The sequence below is a fragment of the Lycium barbarum genome, chromosome 12 (genome assembly GCF_019175385.1).
Source record: "Lycium barbarum isolate Lr01 chromosome 12, ASM1917538v2, whole genome shotgun sequence".
Taxonomy (NCBI): Eukaryota; Viridiplantae; Streptophyta; class Magnoliopsida; order Solanales; family Solanaceae; genus Lycium; species Lycium barbarum.
The window spans coordinates 32,622,105-32,646,492 of NC_083348.1; the positions used below are offsets into that span (position 1 = coordinate 32,622,105).

General features: G+C 39.2%; 1 long non-coding RNA gene across 1 annotated transcript; it reads left to right on the forward strand.

Moving 5' to 3' along the window:
- The first annotated feature begins 20,245 nt into the window (after nucleotides 1-20,245).
- LOC132624879 (uncharacterized) lies at nucleotides 20,246-22,335 on the forward strand. The gene is made up of 3 exons (XR_009576554.1): nucleotides 20,246-20,311; nucleotides 21,229-21,317; nucleotides 22,005-22,335. It is a non-coding gene; the product is annotated as an uncharacterized LOC132624879 (long non-coding RNA).
- The last annotated feature ends 2,053 nt before the right edge of the window (nucleotides 22,336-24,388 follow it).

The window sequence follows — 24,388 nt, forward strand, 5'->3', positions numbered from 1 at the left end:
TGTGATTACTTTATTATGATATTTTAAGAGTGTTGTGGATGTTATTGTGGTTGTTGGAAGTTGTTTGGTTATAGAAGTTGACGAAATAGGGGAGATGCTGCCCAGTTTTCATTAGACTATGAATTATTCTAGTTTGAATTTAAGAGTATCATTAAGGCTTAACCACAGTACGAATCCTTCTAAATATAGATTATTCAAGCTTCAACGGTGAACGTTAGATAGTTAAGAAGACAAAGAGTTATGTAAGGCTAACCCTTCTTTCAATAAGGCATGGTTCCTTGGCTATATATATATATATATATATATATATATATATATATATATATATATATATATATATATATATATATATATATCCTTTCATGAGTTCTATAATATCCTCCAAATGATTCTATCCCCAAAGCTACTAAAGTTCATGATCCTTGATACTTTCATGATTCCATGACATCCTTTATGTGATAGCTGATCCTCCAAGGATAGGCGTAATAGAAACGATAATGGTAATGATGTTGATGATACTCATGGACCCTTATGTATACGTGTCTAAGTATGGATGACTATTACGTGACACCGAGCTTATATAGCCGGGTATGATACTTCTCGCGTGCAGACCACTGCAGTTGGGTACGGATAACACTGAGCCTTGGTAGGGCCAGGTATGTATAATCACCGAGCCTCGTCATGGCCAGGTATGTAAAACACCGAACCTTCATGGTTGGGTATGATACGGGTATGGATATGAATATGAATATGAATACGAACACAAAGGTATGTGTATGTATATACATGAGCACGCTTTAGAAATGGAAGGTCCCTATGAAAGACAAGTAAGTAAGTAAGTAAGTAATTATGATGATGGCTCTATTACCTCCTGATTTTCCCATCTTATGCGATTCCTTATGAAAATTCTTATGCTTTCTCTTATGCTCATACTATGATGTTGATTATGCTTAACATACTCAGTACATTATTCGTACTGATGTACTTTTGTTTGTGGACGCTGCGTCATGCCCGCAGGTGGCCAGGGAGACAGGCTTGATCCATAGATTTCTTATTCAAGGATTACATAGAGGAGCTCCATTTCATCCGGAGCTACAACTTTTGGTACTATTCTTTTGTGTACATATGGGCATGGCAGGGTCCTGTCCTGCCTATACTACGTTACATACTCTTCTTGGAGGCTCGTAAATAGTTGTGTAGGATTAGATGTCAATAGCCTTGACAGCTTATATTTTGTATGCCATTTTAATGGCCTCGTTGGCTTATGTATATGGATATGGGCATAGTTGTTAATGATGATATAAATGTATTATTGCCCAATGAGATTAGCACTGTTAAAGTATGTAAATTATGAGTAAGCCATGTAGCCGACCTATACGTGAATATGAGAATACGATAAGAGGTACCCGGATGGGTTGGCACCGGGTGCCTGTCATGGCCCTCCGGTTGGGTCGTGACAAAACAATATTTCAGACCAATTTCAAACAAACAAGGCTCAGGAACCCACAAACCTTTCAGAAAAAAAGGATTTTTTTTTTAAAAAAGGGGAGCAAAGTAGGGATCACATAGCACTCAGACTGGGCAGATATTTGCAGTGGCTTATTTGGTTCTAGGTATATCTTTCCTTCTCTATTAGACATGATTAGAATGTTCTCCCCTACCTGAGGCCTTTGTGAGTCCCAGGATCACGAGGGGAAAGGTCTTAGAAAATGGAAGTAAGAGTTTTAAGCCCCTGAAAGGGAAACGGGATAGGATGGGGTCATCACCGCCCCATCTCCTTTTCCTGAGTCTTCTTTTAGCAAAAAGGGATCCTGGGCCCACTGGTCACTGTCTCCGGTTCATGCCCAGGCTCACCTTTTCCTCTGCTAAAACCCTTTCCCCCATCTTAATGGCTTTACCATAATTATCCAGTAACAACATTAGAGGTCTTAGGCAGGTTCACAAACATCCAACCCTGTCATAACTTCCCTTTGACAAACTCATGAAGCTGTGGCCCAGGTCTAAAGGCTCTTTGTGACCAAAGTTAGTTGTAAATACTGGGAACAGGCCTCTCATAAATACACACCAAGCAATAGCAAACTAACTGATTCATGAGGACTAGGTTCAGGGTTTAGAGACCTTTGTTCTCAAATCCAAATGTAAATACTGGAAAAAGACCCCCCTTTTATAACATGAAACACACAATAATAGGCTGGTTAAATCCTAAGACTATGTCCAGATTATATAAGTAAGACTTGGTTATCAAGTTAAGACATGATGCACTGGGAACAAGTATTTCATAGACATACAATAGATGGGAACCAGGCTAGTTTTCCCTAACAACTTCAAACTAAACCCAAGATTGTGGAGAGAATCTTTGTTTTGACTGCATTATAGTTCAAAGGAAAAAAAAGCACACATCTTCTGTTTATCAAGGTCAAACTACACAAGGAAACAATCAACAGATTTCCTCACCATCTTTTTAGCCTTATGACCACTCTCTTTAAAGGAAACTCATCTCTTAAGGTCAAGGAAAAAACACCACAGTGTCCAGAAAAGAGCACACAGGGACAAGTTAGGCAATATTTGTAACAAAATACCAGAGATCTTATCACCCTTCTATTTTTTTTCCTTTATTTTAGCTATCATTGTGACTAGGTGGCAAGTTCTTAAAGAAAAGGTTTTCCTGCACATAGACCTGGCCCGTGGACCACACACACATGCATATATTCCTAGCCACGATCATTAACACTAAAATCCTTTTTATGTCTCTTTTATCAGAAGCCCTATTCCATCTGCTAGGTGAGAACAAAGCACATAATGATTACTCCCCTTAACCAACCTATTAGACTAGGTGATTTTCCTCCCCTGCTTTTTATTTAAACATCGGCCACTTAGCTTGATGTGACAACCTTTAGGGGAACCTTTTAGACTTAATCACATCACAACCACTCACTCCACATGTCCTACTCAGGAGCAGTCTAACAAATTTCCACATTTTTTACCATAAACAAATAACCAAACAAAAGGCACAACTAATTGAGACATCTCGTTCAAGTTAAAGCTCTTCCCCCCAGAATCACCCCCCTATTAAAACCTTTGTTTCAATATACCTTATTACAGCCCCAAAGTGCCAAGTTTTATCAAATAGGTAGGGTTTAGGTGAGACAACAAGAATCAGGCCAAAACACCATTAAAGAATAGACATGGTCTGACCAGGTCCAACACATGACAACTTCAAGCTTTCAAACAGACCAAATCATTTAAGGGAAGACAATGTGATACCTAGACTAGGTCCAATTCTACTTAGACTTTTCAGCCTCCCCAACAAGTATATCAGGTAGGACATTAGCAAACAGGCTGAGGCTCAACATGATGAGCCTTTACCCTTTTTTGACACATAACCACATTAAACAATTAGTAATCATATTGGGTTCACACATAGGTAAGCTTAAATTCTAATGACACTTATGATCAAGCAGGACAGACCATGATCCACTGGTTCAAGTCATCAAACTCCCAACTAACATATAATCACACAGGTCAAACAATGGTCAGACTTGACTCAGCCTAGCAGGCTTCTAACATGACAGGACCTCACTCTTCCCATGACACATGTGATCAAACAAGACAAACTATGACCAACTGGGTTCAAGATATCAAACTCCCAACCAACATATTACAACATAAGACAACAATGACTAGATTGGGCAACCTACTTCAGACAAACCTCTTGGCCCTTCCCCTTTATCAATCCCCAGCCCAGGACAAACTCTCACCTATAAATAATAGGACATAAGGTAAATCAGGTTACTCAATGAGCTTGTGACTTCAAACTAGCCTTATGAACCTAATTTTATTATATGAGAAACACTGGACTAGACCCTTCATAACTTCAACAGACCTATCTTGACCTTAATTCACAACACAGAACCTGTACTAAGCAATACACTAGCATGAACCATAAACTAGACCCTTGCATGAAACACTTAAAAATATTTAGACAGTCATGACAAGATAAAAAAGACAATCCAAAAGGAAATCCACATTAGCCAAACTCTCCCCCACTCAGACTATGGTCCCAAAACCACCTTCAAAAGTCTTTAATCACAACTGAACAGCCAAGGGCACAAGTAGGGAAGCTAAATGCAAATATAAGTGAGGTATGTTCATTAGCTTAGTATTCTGGCCTATGTTAGGTGCTAGGAAAAAGGAACAAACTAGTTGTGCAAAGCATGAACAAAGATCCAGACTAAGAAGTTGAGTCAAAACAATCTAATCAATTTGGAAATTATAGTATAACTCACATGAGACGCCCTAATTGAGTAAAAATGCAGACAAGATCAAAAGGGAATCACAACAAGTACATCAGGTTTGGGCTCTGTTTCTTAAACCACAAGCAATTGCATGGACTAGGAACTATATGGACACCAAAGCAAAAAGAGAACGAATGAACCAAACATATTGACTTAGACATCTTATCCTAAGCTACACACACACCTTAACTAGATATAGTGCAAGCAGAACCCAGACATAAAGGATGACAAGCTAATACAACCACTCACACTCCATCATAGACCATACAACCATGTTACCTAAACACTACGTCAAACAGGAACTAAGCATAAGGAACCATGACTACTTAATCTTCATGACAAACTTCACATACTCCTATCAATTAGGCACAACATAAGCAGAATTCAAGTAAGGAGAACAATGAACTAATATGCCACTTTAAATAGAATCTTCAGCCACTAAACTAAACTAAGATAAACCAAGCTAAACACAACATAAATAAGAAAAACAATAAACTAAAACACTACCCTAACTAGAATCTTATGAAATAAACATGACATAAAATAAGCAAAGCATTAAACTAAAAGCCATTTACCTTGTGTGAGTGCAACCGGGGCACAAGCTATGGATTAGGAAGCCTTTATGCTCCAACTCCAAACTCGAGCCACCACGAACACCAACAACAATAAAAAATGCAAATTTTAGAACTAGAAACTTAAAGAAACTTAAGCTTTAAAACAATGTTTTTTGACTTTGGAACTCTTAAGACTAAAATGGCACATTTTCAGTCTATTTTTGGTTTCCCTCCCTCTTACTCGAACGAATGGGGGTTTCTATTTATAGAAACCCAAGAATGGCTTTGAAAACTACCACTACCGATGTGGGACTTGCAAATTTATGCAAGTCCTACTCACAAACTCAAACCTACGGCCCAGATCAATGGTACAACAATGATATCAATGGCTTACAAGCCTCTATACCAACATTAATGGCAGAAAAATAAAAAGGAAGGGGAGTCGTACCTTTAAGGGTTTGTTTGGCCCAATTTTGTGGAGAGAAGGACGAAGCATTGAATGCTTTGCCTTCTCTCTTCACGCCACTAGTTGTTTGATATGGGACGAGACCGTAAAAGGAGAGGGGGTAGGTGGTGAACTCGCCGCCTCCCTTCTCTTTTCTTTACAAACAGACCCCTAGGGTCTTTCTTTTGTGGACGGAGGGGAGAGTATAATACTCCCCCCATTTTAACTCCTTATTGGACCGGGTCTCGGTCCTTTGGGCTGGGGCTGGGCCTGGTCCTTTATATATACATACATATATTGTATATGCACCATGTATATTAGTATATACATGGTGTATATACATATATATGCATAAAAGGTCGGAGGAAAAAATAAACTAGTAAATAAATAAGTGAAGAAAAAATAATTATTAGTCCATTGGGACATAAAATAATTTAAAACATGACTCATAAATAAAAATAAAAATCATTTTGCAGATACTTCTTTGAGTTAATTAACCAGATAAAAGAGAAATTAATCAACTACGCAAACGCACACAGAATCAGGATTTAAAGGGTAAAGATAGTCAATTCTTTCAATTACTCAAAATACCTTGGACAGGAACATGGAATATAATAATCAATTAATCTAATTTTTCCTTGACTTAATTAATGAGACAAATGATTATCAAAAAGGGTTTTCTTGCCCCTTTGATTAATTTCAACAATAAAAGAAAATTCTTCGAATATAATTAACTTCTACAAAAAATTAAAATTACTCTGGAGACTTCTTTATCAATTTGAAAAGGTAAGATATTATCCCAAATGATTTCATAAAAATTTACCTAGACCCTTTAGGGTCCGCAACTAATTTTATTTATTGTCCTAGGACTCCGAGGACTTAAAATAAATTACGGGAGGTAAAAAATTAGATGTCAACACTTCTTCAGCATCGAAATATGGAAAACCGGATGAACTCCCGCCAAGCCTGGCGGCAATGGCAACTCATAAGCTATATCACCCATACGGTCAACAATCTCAAATGGACCAATATACCTGGGGCTCAACTTGACCCTCTTACCGAACCTCATAACACCCTTCATGGGTGAAACCTTCAACAGAACCTGGTCACCAATAGCAAACTCCATATCCGGACCTTCCGGTCCGCATACATCTTTTGCCGACTCTGAGCTTCCAAAAGCTTTTCCTGAATAACTCTCACTATATCAAGGGACTTTCTCAATAGATCCGTACTCCAAGGTCGAGCCTCAAATCCATCAAACCAACCAACCAGAGATCTACATCTCCTACCATATAGTGCCTTAAAAGGCGCCATACCAATACTCAAATGATAACTGTTGTTGTACGCAAACTCTACCAATGGTAAGTGCTGATCCCAATGACCATCAAAATCAATAACACATACTCTCAACATGTCCTCGAGCACCTGAATGGTCCGCTCGGACTGACTATCAGTCTAGGGATGAAAGGTTGTACTAAGATCCAATCGGGTACCCAATTCCTCAAGAAAAGGCCTCCAGAACAAAAAGTGAAAATAGTACCCCGATCAGATACAACATGTTACACCTCGGAAAAATTTTCGTTGATGCACAGTGGATAGACTAACGAAGGGCACGAAGTATACGATGTTTCAATAAGTATGAAATTGTAATAACTCATTTTTTTTAAATAAGGGTTTGTTTGGTAATTGTTGCTAAAAGGAATTAAAAAGAAAATAGAAAAGAAGGAATTTAGTGAGCCAAGCCCAAAAAGGAAAAGGAAAAAAAATTAAAAAGGAAGGACTGAAGCCCAAATTTGAAAGAAAAGAGAAGAATGATTTAAAAAGAAAAAGGAAGCCTATGTAACAGAAGCAGAAAAGGCAGAAGCAGCAGAAAATACGCAGAGAAAGAAAAGAAAAGGGAGGGAGAAAAAGAGAGGAAAAGAAAAGAGAGAAATAGGGATTTTCAACCCTAATCATCAAGGTAATGCTTCTAATCTTTTATTGAAGTTTATTAAGTAATTATGGATGAATTTTTGTGGAGAAAACATGGGGATATTTTGAGGAATTGAGAAAGTTTAGCTCTAGGGTTCTTCAACCAAAATCATTGATTTGAAAGGGCAAATAGCGTCGGATTTTAGACTTCTATATATCGTTGGAATCCTCTCGTTAAGGCCTTTCCGAAAACATAAGTCTTGTCAGGTTTTGAACATATTGACCAGAGGGCGTTTTCGTCCTTTAAAATTTTACTTTAACCGTTTAAGCCTCTAAAGATATAGAAGTGGTTTACCCTAAGGGTTTTGACCATTCTAAATCCGTTTTTGTGTAGTTTGAGGCAATCCGGAGACTCGAGAACGCAGTTTTGATTTATTGGGAAGTGTGCTTGAATTGTGAATTTGAGGTAACTGAGACTTTAAGCTTTGGGTACTTGCTTTTCAAACCGTTTTAAAAATATGTTTTGTCTGCCTGGTCCATGTGTTGGGGCGAGTGTGTTTTTGGCAGAATCGGTGGTCCTTAAGGCCAACCGCATATACTTTATTTTCAAATAATCCAAAACTCTCTTTATAAATTATTTTGTGATGTGATATAGCTGTGAGCCATGATATTGGGGCATTGTGTATGCTTCCCTTTGCATTGTGTATACTTCTTGATTATATTGGGGCATTGTGTATGCTTCCCTTAGCATTGTGTATGCTTCTTTATTATATTGGGGCATTGTGTATGCTTCCCTTGGCATTGTGTATGCTTCTTGATTATATTGGGGCATTGTGTATGCTTCTTGATGATATTGGGGCATTGTGTATGCTTCCCTTAGCATTGTGTATGCTTCCTGACATATTTGGCACATTGTGTATGTTACCGTGGATTCATAGTGTTGACTAATTCTTTAACTGCCACTTATGACAGTTCGTATTGTAAATTGTGTTGAGATATATAATATATTTGATAAATAGTGGTTTGGACCTTGGTTGCTATTATATAATGATATATTCATGTGTACAAAGTTTTTGTGCTTGTTGTGTGTTTGTATTTTCTAACACTTGTTCCAGGGGTATTTGAAGTGGTGGCTCGGGGATCTAATTGGGTTATATTTATGTATAACTCACTCCTTACCTGCATGTCCATGCAGATACTGTCGTTGAGAACGAGACTGGTAATTGAAGACTTCGTGAGTGGATTCTGTTGCTGAGGTGAGCCACCGCATTGTTCGTGGAGGCAGCCATTTCAGCTTTATCTAGTTTATTTCTAGTTATTTCTTTTATTTTGGGTTTACATGCCCGACACTCAAACTCATGTAACTCTGTTAGATGCTCCATGGTCTTAGCGTGGGATGTGGGCTAGAGATTCTTTTTATCTTAGGGTTGATTGGTTTTCATAAATCGATTATGGATTTGGTTGGCGACTCTTTCACATTTTTATCATTAATAACGTTGTTGGACCTGCACTTATTTTCTTTTAGTGCTTTTGTAAATGATTAAGAGTATGATATATGGTTCGCCTGGTGGGTGGTGTTTGCTGGGTGCCAATCACGTCTAGCGGGTATTTTGGGATGTGACAAAGTTAGTATCAGAGCCTAGGCTTTAAGTCCCGGGTCATGGAGCAGTGTTTAGTAGAATCTTGTTCATGAGTATGTAGGCGCCCATACTTATGACCTTGATGATACTGAACATCTAGGATGGTTCCCCTTCTTTCATTCCTTATTCGTGCGTTGAGTTGAATCTAGTCTAATTGTTGTAATACTTATTCCGCAGACGGCTAGGACATGCATATCCTCCTCTACTAGATGCCACGGTTGATTCAAAAGTTTTTTTAACATCATATGTGCAACTGAGAGTGATACTGAGTACATGGAATGTTGTGTGCGTTGATTGTAGTTGAGATTGGACCAGTGTACACTTTGGGATAGTTTTATTTACAAGGAAAATTCTGCCAAATTTTTTTTTTTGAATGTTTAGGAGTTAGTGAAAATTTTGAACGTTAAGAAATCATTGAATGAAAGGGTAGTGTCTGCGGGTTCCCTAGTCATAAAAAAAGTGGTCAAATGATATAAAAAAAATTGTGTAAGAGCGACCATCCAAATCCGGGGTTGTTGGTATAACTTTATATTATGAGTCTTATCGGTAAAGAGAAAGAGGGTAGCGGGAAAGTAAGAAGTGTAATTGCATACCCATGCCTAAGTTGTTGGGCTTTATAGTAAAAGATATTTTGAGGAAAGTGCTTAAATGGCTCTAAGATTAATGCATCTTAAAGCAATTCACTATTATTAGTAACGTCGTGATGGTGATGTCATAAGTGTGACTGTGGCGTAATATTACATATCTTAAGTGTATTAAGTATGAGCATGATAATGGCCCTATGAGATACACAACTTGTTCGTGGAGTAGGTCCCTGGGTGAATTCCAGATTGTGAGCGAGAATAAGACTTAAGTATAAGAATTATTGAAACAAGATAGTAAGATGTTTAGCATGAAACTCAGTGTATAGTGGCTTGATTAGTTATTGAAGGGAAAGACGTGGAATATTAAAGACTATCACGCACCAAGAAAATAAATGAACCTTAAAAGAAGTTGAAGTAAATAAGAAATAACATGATTGCCACAGATAACCAGTTCACACAATTTTGTTAATATACGTTGTTTTCGATAGAGCACAAGCTTGAGGAAGATGGGAAACACGTTAATGAGATGATGGTATAGATGAGGATAAAGAGAAAAGTTGATACTTAGATGTACCTTTTGTGATTTCGCGGTGGAGTCTACTATTATTGGCCGGTCTATTGAACATGTGTGGACACAGTTCAGAGTCATGATACGTTTATGTGCTGGAAAAAAATGACGTTATTGACCTTGAGGTTATCTTTGATTCAGATTGAATAACTTCGTCTTGCCTTAAGCTTGATTGCCATAAAAAGACCGTTCCATTTTCCATTTCGATAGAGCCTAATATTGAGTTTGTAATGAGTTTAAAGGATTCAATTGGTATGTCCACAGACAAAGCAACCTCGTCGATAATATAGGTCGTATCTAACTTTAACTCGAGGCACCTGAGTTGAATAACTAACTAGTGGGTTAGTGTGAGTAGTTAATAAGTTTTTGAATATGAGTTGGTAATAAGTTTTTGACTATTTTTTCAGCGAACCTACTAATTATACCATATAATGGGAAGGTCGACTAAAACTTGGTATTGATATGCTGTCATTAATCTGGTATATTTTTATTTTTAATTATAGAATGACTGCAAAGTCAAAGGAAGTAAATTATAAGTTACAAGATTTCGTGATTGAGAGGTCACTATACCAAGTATAGAGCCCGGAGGTGCTTAATTTCTGTTTGTTGGGGAGAACATTGAATCTATGCAGATTTTTATCACTAAGAGAAAAATGACTTAATTTTTATCATATGATGGGCAAGTATCTTTTTGTCTTTTCCTAAATTACATGATATGTGGCTTCAGTTACAGGGTGTTATATGATATTCTAAGATAGACTTGTGATCAGGATACGCTGAGTAGTAGGAGAAAGGGGTGGATAATCTGAAGACATGTACCAAGACTTATTTTGGTTAGTGTAAATTTCTGGTGATATCTTTTGGATAGAGAATGCATTAGTGATTGTCATGCACTAGAGGATTGGGGTATTAAAAAACGTTATGTTCATTAATGACATATACGAACATCTTCTCAGTCGATAGAAGCATATGGTGTGGTTGAAAAAGATGTCGGGATAATATTGATTAAACAACTGAGGTTAAAAGTGTGAAGTATATTTTTTACATCATGGCGTTATGAGCCTTGTGGTGTCTAGTAAAAGGATGGAAGGTTGACTTTAATACACACACTAAGGCTCTATCATGTGTTATGCTACAGTTGTTTTTGTTTAAACATGCACAGTTGATCGATATGAGAGTCTTGACCTTATTGGGGATTAGTGATAGTCTCTAAAGACGAGGCTACTTGATAGTGAAAAAAAAAGGGAACATTCTAATTAAAGAGTTGCATGTGTGTACACCTATGGTGGTTGACTTAAGGAGATTTGTACTCGAAAAGATACAACGTTTATTATATTTATTACTTTTTAGATTCACACTTGAATACAACTTCTATTTAGAATGATAATTAAACAGAAGAGTCTAGATGAACTCCATGGGATCCCTGAAGGCTAACCGAATCTCGCTCATGTACCTGGAATAACTCTACACCCCGAGACGGTGTAGCAAGAGTAGTATCAGTACAAACACTATGTACTGGTAGGTATCATAGGCCGACAACAGTTAGCTAACATATATCAAGAAAGAAACTGAAGAATAGACGCTTGCAATCAAGTACAAACACCACACAGTCCAAGAACAACAACTCAAGTATAGAAGTATCACGTCGGAATCCATGAAGTACGAGAATGAAGTCATCAATAAGCACATCCACGTAAGACTTGCAGTAATGTGAACCACACTAGATCACAGTAGTCTATAGTCATAGCCTAGGAGGAACCTCTAGTCCTCGAATCCATCAAGTGTCTAGGTAAGAGATTAACAACCACACAGAATCTCAAATGAATAAACAACTAAGAAATAAAGGTTGAATGCACCATGCAATACAATAGATACAACAACCTGAATCAAAGATATAAATGGATGTAATAGGAATGCATGTGTGAGGCAATGTACTGGCCAACTGTCTCATATCGTACACACATGCTACGAAAGGAATACCTCCACGTCTCGATAGTCATGACCCATGGGGGACCCGTGAAGTCCATGTACCACTCTCACGATCCCGGCAAAGACCTCGAGCATCGAACACTCTCACGATCCCTGCAAAGACCTCGGGCATCGGACACCCATCTCTCTTTTACGCTCTCCAGCAAAGACCTCGAAGGCTACACTTTCTCACTTATCTTAATTTCCAATCACAGTTCATAACAAATCATTATATGAAATAAGAATGTATGCCCTGCATGATATCAATCACACTTGTCATAAAGTACACTTCACAATTTCAAGCCATTTTCATTATCCTTCCATTTCCGATGATAAGTGAGATATCAAGAGAGAGATGAATGAAAATACAAGTCACAAACATAGAAAATATGGCGACAAGCCCACATAACACCTTATGGAACCAACCTAATTGGATTTCACCTCCACACCACTAGCCATTCCGCACACAATCTAGAGATGGCTACTATATCATGTCCAAAGAATCATAGATGTTTCCTTCTCACTTATGATTATCAGCACCAATCACCGGTAATATCAATGTATCATGAAAATAAGGATGATTGCAATGCAAAATAACAATATCAAGTAAATCATATCAATCCCAGTCGTGCCACACATGAGCACATATCACAATATCAATATCAAGTCAAGTCAAGTCCTTTCTTCTATCCATGATTATGTCAAGATAAGTGAGAGACAACCGTATCATAATCACGATATGGAAACTAAGTACAAGTCGAATATCACACACATGGCAACAAGCCAATAAATCACAAATAGGCAACAAGCCCACAAATCAGTCAACAATACCAACCTAAGAATATCCATCCCAACTTCGTACCCAAAGGAATAAATTTTTTTTTCCGACAATAACTAACTCTACATATGCTTCTCTAACCGAAGTCTAACCAGAAGGTAAGCCATAACCTACCTCAAAAGCTGAGCAGGTGCCAATAACTCCAAGCCAATGGTTTTCCCTTTTGGAGAGCCTGAGAATGATCAACGTGTATCAAATAAGAATTCTACGTCAAAATACGAATTTATGGATACTCATTTTGTCATACATTTACTCAGAACCCAAAAATGGATCTAAATAGCCAAACCCAAGCCCCAAGGCAAAAAATATAATTTCATTGAAAAAAACGAGTTCAATATAGTCAAAATAGTTGTCACGACCCAACCCCGTAGGCCGTGACTGGTGCCCGAACTGGGCACCCGTATACCAACCTGTTACATATAACATCAAACTGAAACTACGACAATACGGAAACTTATAAAGGAAATCCAAAGTTCGTAACATCGTCATATATATATATTTCTAGATCAACTGTCTCCTGAGGAGTCACAACTAATCATATCATGAAATAATACGCAAGCCGACAAGGCTGCCATCACATATCAATATCATATGCAAGCCGACAAGGCTGCCACTATAGACGAACATCATACCACAGCACATCGTATGGACACAACTGAAAAGAACTCATACACAACCCACACATATGTCTACAGACCTCAAAGAGTACGAATAGCGAAATATGACGGGACAGGGCCCCGCCGTACCCCTGGATAGCATATACATGTATATATCATAAGATTCAAACCAAAAGTCTAGACTCCGGAACAACGGAGCTCTCCAAGACAGCAGAAAGGGAGTCCTAAGCTGGCGGATCACCAAAGCGAGTATCTGCACCTGCGGGCATGAAACGTAGCCCCCCGAAGAAAAGGGGTCAGGACGGAATATGTACTGAGCATGTAAAGCATGAAATACAGTAAACAGGATCATAACTGAAATAAGGAGTACAGAAAACAAGTACAATGTCCAGAATACCAAAACACTTGCCTTTGAAACATAAATCATGCATGTCAACATCATATATCATATACATATATACCGTACCCGGCCCTCTAGTGAGGGACTCCGTGAATAAAGTCATCATATGCCCTCCTAGCCGCTATAACATGTCATCATATCATATATATATATATATATATATATATATACCGTACCCGGCCTTTTAGTAAGAGACTCGGTGAATAAAGTCGTGTACACGTATACCGTACCCGGCCCATCATGGGACTCGGTGCCATAGTCATATCATCATATACATATACCATACCCGGCCCTCTAGTAAGGGACTCGGTGAATAATGCAGTGACACTGTACACGATAACATACCCGGCCCGGGACTCGGTGAATGATATAATAACAGTAAGCACAAGTAGAATATCATGAGCAACCATATGCAACTACATCATCATTCTGAGACTCAACAGAATAAGTGGACTAACTAACACTCGAATATCAAGACAATAGTCATGGTAAGTATGGATGTCAATAAGAACTGTATCAAATAGAGCCTCAGGAATCATACGTCATGTGCCAAGATAATGCAAAATAGCTATTGGAATTCAAGGACATTAATCATTACAAAGTCTTTAAGAATAGGAACTTTCACACACCAACTACTATCCAACGTATAAAGGACTCGAGAGGAACTCAATCACTTAAGAGTTCTAGCATCAAGAAGTGAATAAGAATCATGAATCACACTCGGAACTTATGAATAGAATTACCCCAAGTTCATATCATTCATCACTTAAATCTAAGACATGCCAAAAGAAAGAAGGGACAGCTTTACATACCTGTTGACGACTAATCGCAAAACTGTTCGCTTTGTTGCTCTTTTAGCCTATTTAACATAAAAGTAATGTTATCGTCAGTAGCTATACTTTTTAGCTCGTAAATCTGTAGCCCATCGCTTTATAGAATTTGTTCTTTAACCTATACATTCTCGTTTAGGGTTTTTCCTTATTTAAGGACTTAACGAAAATCGGGCAGCATTTCCCCTATATATTCGCCTAACCAAAATTTCCAATTATTCTCCTGTTAACACAGAAATACCAACAACAGAGATATACATACGAAATTTTCACAATTCAGCCCATAACAATTCTAACAACCCAACAACTTCTCTAAATCCATTTCAACCCACAATTTCCTATAACATCAATTTTATGCATTTTCTTACTTCCGATTTCGTCCAATCCAATTTTAATAATTTCGGTACAGCATCATTAACACAACTACACCATAAAATAGGAAAATCTTACCACAATTTCCTCGGAGAAATTTATACGCTCAATTGTTCCGATTTTTCAATTTCTTCTTCTCCAACTTAAAATCAAATGTTGCTATCACCTCCTCGGATTTGTATTGCACTTGAAATTGATCACAATATTCCAAGATTAATTTTTTTTGCTCACCACCATGGCTGGCCGAGAGCAGCCATGGTTGATCCCTTTTATTCCTTTGATTTTTTTTTTTTGTGAAAATGGATGAAAATGATCAAATTTGTTCATCAAATTTATATTTATATGGATGCCTTCAAAAGGACACGTGTCCCCCCTCCTTTGTGAGTCACAATTCCACCTCTTGGATTTTTATTTTATATATATTATTATTTTTATTTTTTTTTAAATTCGGGTAGGGCCCACCAAGGTAATTAATTTATTTAATCACTAAGTCTTACTTAGTAATCTAATCACAATTAATTAGTTTCTAATCTACAATAATATTTTTACACTAAATAAAATTTATAAACAATTTATGTTCTAATTAAAATTGAAAATTAAAGATTTCTATTTCGTGTCCGAAAATAACTCCGCCATTAACTTGATTCGATTTGCTTGCGAATAATTCGACGTATAAATATACGGGGTATAACAATAGTAATCTATGAGTCTAATGATACTCATATTGCTATACTTTAATTCAAAATCCAAAAACGAACCCAAAAAGGTAACCCCAGGCCCAAAAGGCAAAACTTGAATTTTATTTCAAAATTGGTTTACCATAGTCTAAATAGTAAGAATCTAAAAAATCTTTGAAATCCATTCACAAATCAACCTTCGATTAGATAAATTACTTGAAAACACAATTTCATGAAAAATCCCTATTTCTAATATCAAATCATGATTTCTATAATGAAATTCCGAGTTAATTGATGGTAGAATGGTAAAAAGAATCGTAAGAAACTTACTCGTTGAAGAAACTTGAAGAACACCCTTGAAATCACCCAAGTTCATCCATGAATCGATTCCCAAATCAATATTTCCATTTCCATATCCTTATAGCTCAAAATCCTAATTTTCCCCAACCAACTCATGAAATAAACGCTAATAGACTGAGGGAATCATGGGGAAATCATGAAAATGAATATTAGAATCTTACCCTCTCTTTGAAATGAGAAAATCGCCACAAAAATCGCCTAAATCGGAGCTCTAGAACTTAAGATATGCTCAAAGTACTAAATGGACGAAGTCAAAATTTTTATACAAGGATTTTTCACTTTAGCGATCGTAGTGTGCTATAGTGATCGGAATGAGCTATAGCGACCACACCAGAACCGGCAACAACCCAAATTTGTTTTACCACCCGAAACTCATCTGGAACCTCCCGGACACAAACCATATATGCGTTTTGATCATAAAACATGCTACAAACCTGATTGCACACTCGTAATTCCCAAAAGAGGTCTATTTGACCGGGTAAACCCCCAAACGACCAAAATCAAGATCCAACCAAGGGTACAAAACACTCCCACATGCCTAGGGAATCGAACCAAACATCCCGCCAAATCATAATCGACCCTCCGGACCTCATGGGATCGAAGGATTTCAGAAAAAGGTCTGTTTACCCAAAAGTCAACTATTGGTCCAACATTTTTCACTTTAAATCCTCAAATCACACTAAGACTCGCCCGATGACCTCGGGAATCGTGTCTCCCATCCCCGCGGGTCAAAATCATACTAAAAAGGATATGGGAAGTGTCAACGAGGGTAAATGTGTCAATAGTGAAATAACAACCAAACGGGTCGTTACATCGGATGCCAATTAAGTAATCGTTCGTTCTCAAACAAAGAAAGAGAATACGAAAGCTGACTGTAACCAAGGAATCTTATCATATCCAGACGAAGCCTCCATGGCAAGAAGTACGCTAACATCACTGCCCACTCACCTTATAGTCAAAACTTCCTTGAACTTAGCTCAAAGACCCAATTTCCCTTTTTCCATAGTCAAATTTCTCTCACAACTGATCCCCGAATATAAGAACTGTTTTTGCTAGAATCCTCTAATTCGATAAAGCTGCACCTCTGAACGCGATCAATAGGCCCCCACAAATTTCTCCAAACAACACAATCCTTTGAAATATGGCCATAAACCATAGCCTACTCTTAACCGGGAAGATATTCTGATTCCGCTAACCTTTCTTTCATACCTTCTAAAGCCATTCTTCGTGTCATGATTTCTTAGACACACATAAACACAGACCACAAGACCAAAGCCATGACTTACTCTTGCCAGAAAAGAATCCTTGCTCTATCTGAGAACTCTACGCAATTCCATCAAATCTAATCTTACTCTTAGCTGAGATTTAGGAACTATCAGACTCAATCTGGGTCTAGAACAATTCTTGAGTAGCCAAGATTTCTTAATCTTAGTTGCTATTTCCTTTTCCTCCCACTTGTCTTCAAATTCCATAGCCTATATCCAAATGGGCTCATTGGGACAAAACTTGTGATAACTATCAGCCAACTTACCCTTCCACTAATCTGGTAAGGACTACTCCAATATTCCTAAGGCATCCCAACTCGAAACATATTTAAAATGTTCAAACATTAATTCTGCCAGTTTCTCCCCCAAAAGACGAAGATGACTTGGTATAGATGCAGATGGGTCCATTTTGAATTTTTGAAAATTCAACATATTTTCTTTCTCCTTCCCTTCCCACAACACTATCCTCCCTGAAGATATTTTGTAGCATCATTGGAGCATTCCTAATGACATACACTCTCAGAGTTTGAATCATTATTGAATTTAATCCTTCGATGATACACCTTCTAAGTTGTCATTTTGCTCGAGTTTTACCACTACTCTCACTTGGAGTAATTCGAGCTTGTCCCCGTCCATCCATATCTGTTATGGAAATAAGGAAACAAAATGACTATTATCATTCAATGTGACAACATATGTCGCAACAACTCGTAGAAGAATAAAAAGGGATTAGGACTAAGTTTGAACTAATTAATGGTTGCGGATTCAAATTAATATTACCATAAGCTTCTGTTATTTACAAGAGAATCATGCACTAAGATTTTCAATCTTAAAAAAAATTACAAAGGCAGCAACCATTCTAGTTCTTAGCAACCTCATGGAATAAAGGAAATGAAATAATTATATTTAGGCAACTTCATTGGCTTGATGTCATATTAATGCGGACTGGTGGTTTCTAAATTTTAGAAAACTCCTTCCATTAATGTGTAACTAATTAATATTGAGAATATCACATAATTGTTCAAAGCTAAACTTACTCAATCTTTTTAGAAAATAAAGGAATATATCAACAAGTGGGCCTGTCACGACCCAATTAAGCTAAGTCATGCGGATAACTACCCTTCCCACCTCGGTAAGCGAAGCCTTATCCCAACAAACTCAAAAACATGCAATAATAAATAAATAAGCGGAAGAGATAGAAATACGTAAGTCTGACATAATAATAGATAGAATATGCGGAAATACATCAAAACCACCCTAGAAATTTGTCTAGTCATACAAGAGCAACTAACTAGAATTTACAAGTCTAGAAATAACAATAATGCATTAATAGTCTGAATATGTCTCGAAATATCAAGTAAGACATAAAATAAAGAAGAATCTTCAAGGCGGTGGATGTCCCTGTGCTCACCCTGTAAGACTCTAACAGCAACTCTCGTACCACTATCAACCACGAGAAGCAGAGGTCGATCCCACCTGGAACTCTACATTCATAAAAGAACGTAGCAAGTGCAGGTTAGTACAAACAATAAGTACTGGTAGGTATCATAGGCCGACTAAGTTTAGCTAACACACATAAAAACAATAAAGTAAGATAAACAGGTAAATCAATAGGGTATAAGTCAAACACGAGCCAGAATTCAAGTACACATCATCGCCTATGTTTAGCATCTAAACCCAAATGTGTCAAGTCTCACAATACTCAATTCAAATTCGTATATCACAAGTACATCACAAGAAGATCACAATAGAAGCCATAGTGTTATGCAATTCAGTAATGTATGAAATGCGAATGTAATGCATATGCACCGTACACATGCACTCCTATGATCAAACATCACATCTCGGCAGCAGAACCCATGGGGGACCTGTGAAGTCCATGTACCTCACAGTTTCGGCAACAACCTCGACAACCGCTACCTCACGATTCCGAAAACAACCGGCAATCGCTACACTCATACCTCAATTCCGGGATAAACATCGGACATCGGTCCTCACGCCACTCTCATCCAACTGAGCCCAGCTCGTAAAAGTATTTTCTCAAGTATCATCAATGTATCAACAATGTATCATGAAGGATGAGAATGCATGCAATGTTAGAACCCGTATTTTTGTACAGTGGAATAATCCGGATTTAATTATGATAAGTTAAGGACAAAAAAATTATTTCGGGATACAAAGTCGGGATTCTTGACCTTCAATTTTATTTTGAGATATATGTGGTGCATGAATTTATTGGTATGGAACAATTTAGGACCAAAAGTGATAAAAATTGGAAGATAAAAATTATTCACAATTTCCATGGTTGGCCCACACAAATGGTGTTCAATTTTAATTGGTCCACCACATTGTGTGGGCCACAAACCATAAGAGATATTATGGGGACTTAAAAAGATGACCTTAAGTCATCTCCTCACCATTCTATACTTAGCAAAAAAAAAAAAAAAAACAAAACAAAAGTGGAAGAACCAAGGGGGAGCTCACGGCTAGGAGCAAGAAAACCAACCCCCATTTCTTTGCCTTCAAAAATTAATTTCTTGGTGTTAACCCACTATATTGAAGTCCCTAAGTAGCGTGGAAGAGTTGTTTGGGTCATCTAACCATTCATTGTATCCAATTGCAAACCCTAGGCTATTGTAAAGTTGAAGAAGAAAAGGTAAGATTTGATTTTGTTTTTGCGTTATGAAGGTTATATCCATGTTGTAGTATGTTATAATGGAGGAAAATCATGAAATATGAAATGTTGGAGGTGAGTTGTGTATGTGGAGCTTGAGCCGTGTAAATGGGTGTTGTTGTGTTGTGATTGAAATTATGAATTAATGCCTAGTTATTATTTGATTATGATCATTGTAAGGTGAAGAACAATTTAATGCCCAAAGAGTCTTTTAGCTAATGTTTGGCATTTTATGGCTTATTTTTAGATCGTGGGCAGCCCGAATCATAGTTTGGACTTAGCTTGAGTTGGATCATATTGGAGAGCGTTTGAGGTATGTAAAGCAACCTTCCTTCTTTTGGCATGCCTTAGTTTCACATAGGCTAGATTAGAGCTTTAAGGGAATTCCAAATTTGAGATCCGAGCATGTTATGATCCATATATATATTCTTTGGCACTCTTATGTATGTTTTTATGAAATATGAACCATGATGTATTTGAAGTAATCGCTTTCCGAAATTCGCATAGAAAATGTTCACTTTAAGGATTTTTATAATCTCTGAATGCCATATTTTTCGCATAGAGGCTCGGATCGCTCCAATAATTTTTATAGGATTTTGCTTGATGTATAATGGGTATGTTTTTCATAGGCGGGCTCAGTTCGGGTCTATACTCGTCCATGGGTCCCGCGACGCCCTTTATGTAAATTCGACAACTTTGAATCAAAAAGTGATAATTATTATTCCGACTTCGAATATGACTATTTTACTTATCCTTCGGATTTATAATAATGATTTTATGCATATGATTCCTCACTACTCCGCTCGTGCCTACTATGATATCGTTCGCCGGTTCCCGGGCCGGTTCTGTTGTCGTGCGCTTTTTGATACATTCCGGTGTTATGCTGTGTTTATGGTTCACCGTGCTCCTCGCTCGAGGGCCGGGTTCCACTTATGTTTGGCGTTATGCTGTGTTTGGCGTTATGCTGTGTTGTGATGTGTGACGGGGATTCGGAGATTTGAAACTTTCTGGTGTTATGCTGTGTTGTGGCGCCATCGACAGGCGGGCAACCACATTTTCCAGTGCCCTATGCATAATTTATACTTTGGAAATAAACATTTTGATATGTATTATTTTCTATATATCTGATTCGATTATTATTCAGATTTATTTCTATACCTTCTGCTTTGCATACTCAGTACATATTTCGTACTGACCCCCTTCTCCGGGGGCTGCGTTTCATGCCCGCAGGTACAGACGCACAGCCTGGTGATCCACCTGTTTAGGACACCCTTTCTGCTATTCGGAGTGCTCCTCTCTTTCCGGAGCTTATACTTTTGGTATATATATTTATTAGTGCATTTGTATATATTCGTTCATGGGTACGGCGGGGCCCTGTCCTGTCATATGATTATGTCGGTCTGTTTAGAGGTCTGTGGACATGTTTGTGGGTTAGGGTTTTTCTGTATGGATGTATGTACATGTCGTTTGGGCGATCCCATACGCCGAGGCAGCCGGTCCGCATATGTTGTTTGGGCGATCCTATACGCCGAGGCGGCCGGTCCGCATATGTTTATATATTGCTTGGTTAGCCCTGTGTGGCTTTTGTTGGTATTTTCTGCGTGCAGGGTATATTGGATAGTCCGTAAAACAAAGGAAACTCTGCCGAAATTTTCTGGAAATTACCTAAATTTGAAATAAAGTCTTGTCGGCTTCCGCCATATACTAGAATGAGTTGATAGAATTTGAGATAATATTTGATAGATGGGTTCGGGTGCCCAGATTGGGCACTAGTCACGGCCTACGGGGTTGGGTCGTGACAAAAGTGGTATCAGAGCGGTTTGTCCTCGGAGTGTCCACAGATCGTGTCTAGTAGAGTCTTGTTTATCGGTGTGTTGTGCACCACATCTATAAACAGGAGGCTACAGGACATTTAGGATGTTGTCTTTTCTTCTGATCTTAGATTGTGCGATAGAACTGTGCTATTAGGATGATTTTGTTTTGATCTGTTGTTGTTTTTCTTTCAGTGATGCCTCCGAAAAAGGCGACGACCGCCCAGAAGAAAAAGGGCGTAGTAGGAGAGACCAGCCGGGCTCAGAAGGGTACTCGGACCCTTGCTCAGATGATGCGTGATATTACGTCCCGGCCAGCCGACTCTGCTACGTCTTCATCGTCAGAGGAGTCTGGAGCAGCTTCACCATTAGCTCCAGGGGCTTCAGCTCCCGCGCCTCCAGCTCCTCAGCCAGGGGCGGAGGACAGGACACTGAGAGAGGCTGTGCAGTTATTGACCACTCTGGTAGCGGGACAGGCTCGCTGACGCGGGCGGAGAGATGATGATGATGACGATAGGCGTGACAGCCTGAGGGTTTGAGAGTTTCTATTATGTGGCCCTCTAGAGTTTTACGGGTCTAAGCCCGACGAGGACCCCCATGACTTTATTCGGGGGATGCGGCGCTTATTAGATTTGGTCAGGGCTTCAGAGACTGAGTCTGTTGAGTTGGCTTCGCATAGACTACGAGATGTTGTTGCTCACTGGTATGAGTCCTGGGAGCTATCCAGGGGTGAGGGTGCTACCCCAGCTACTTGGGACGGGTTCGTGACTGCTTTCACTCACCACTTTTTGCCCCCAGAGTTACGGCGGGCGCGGGTTGACCGATTTTTGCATCTGCAGCAGAGGGTCGGAGCGTCCGTGAGTATAATATGGAGTTTGATTCTTTGGCCCGGTATGCACCTGCCATAGTAGCAGATATGGCCGATCGGATGCACAGATACGTGATGGGGTTAGACCGCTATTTGATTGATGGCTGTATGGCGGTGGCATTGCAGGCAGACATGGATATTGCCCGACTACAGGCTTATGCCCTGGGTATGGAGGACCGACATAGAGCTGATTATTCTAGCAGAGATCGGGACAGGAGGCCGCCCAAGAGGGCCAGATTCGCAGGTTATTCTGGAGATTCTCGAGGCGGACAGCCTCAGCAGCAGCAGTCAGGCAGACATCCTCCTCCGTCAGGCCGGGGTACACCCCCACAGTTTACCGGCAGGAGATCTGAGGGTGCCGGATATTCAGGGGCAGGCCCGAGTTCTAGGGCTTCAGGTTCACAGTTGGACAGAGGTTCCAGCAGTCAGATGAGGCCACCCAGACCTTTGTGTTCCTATTGTGGGAGACAGCACCCGGGAGAGTGTTTCCGAGCTACGGGTGCATGCTTTGTGTGCGGCCGTCAGGGCCATCATATGAGAGACTGTCCGGCTAGAGGTGGTACAGGCAGTTCAGCTCAGTCTACCGGGTCAGCCGGTGGTTCATCTTCAGCCTCGGTGGCGATGCGCCCTGCGGGGCGAGGTACTCCAGCACCAGCAGGCCGCGGCAGGGGTCGTGGCGGAGCTTCGGGTTCTAGCGGTCCTTCGAACCGCATTTATGCCTTAGCCAGCAGACAGGACTAGGAGGCTTCGCCTAATGTCGTCACAGGTATATTACTGGTTTTCTCTCGTGATGTGTATGCATTGATTGATCCTGGTTCTACATTATCATTTATATCTCCACTCGTTGCTGATAAAATTGGGATAGAATCCGAACCGATAGAGCCTTTGGAGGTAGCTACACCAGTAGGGGATTCTGTTATAGCCAGTCAGATTTATAGAGATTGTTCCGTGATTATCTGTGGCCGCTGCACTAAGGCGGATTTGGTAGAGTTAGATATAATCGAGTTTGACGTGATTATGGGTATGGATTGGCTAGCTTCTTGCTATGCTAATGTTGATTGTCAAAAGAAGATAGTCCGATTCCAATTCCCAGGGGAGCCAGTTATAGAGTGGGCAGGTAATACAGTATCGCCGAGGGGTAAGTTTATTTCATACCTCAAGGCTGAGAAAATGATCAGAAAGGGGTATATTGATCATCTGGTCCGTGTTCATGATTTAGAGGCAGAGGCACCGACTCTTCAGTCAGTCCCAGTGGTTAATGAATTTGTAGATGTATTCCCAGATGAGCTTCCGGGTCTTCCTCCCGAACGGGAGATAGAGTTTGCTATTGATTTGTTGCCAGACACTCAACCTATCTCTATTCCTCCGTACAGAATGGCACCTGCAGAATTGAAAGAATTGAAAGAGCAGCTGAGAGATTTATTGGAGAAGGGTTTCATTCGGCCTAGTGCGTCACCCTGGGGAGCTCCGGTATTATTTGTGAGGAAGAAAGACGGCTCGCTGCGGATGTGCATTGATTATCGGCAGTTGAATAAGGTAACCATCAAGAATAAATATCCCCTCCCCAGGATTGATGATTTGTTTGATCAGCTGCAGGGTGCCAGGTACTTCTCGAAGATAGACCTGCGATCGGGTTACCATCAGGTACGGGTACGAGAGGCTGATATTCCCAAGACAGCATTCAGGACCCGATATGGGCACTATGAGTTCA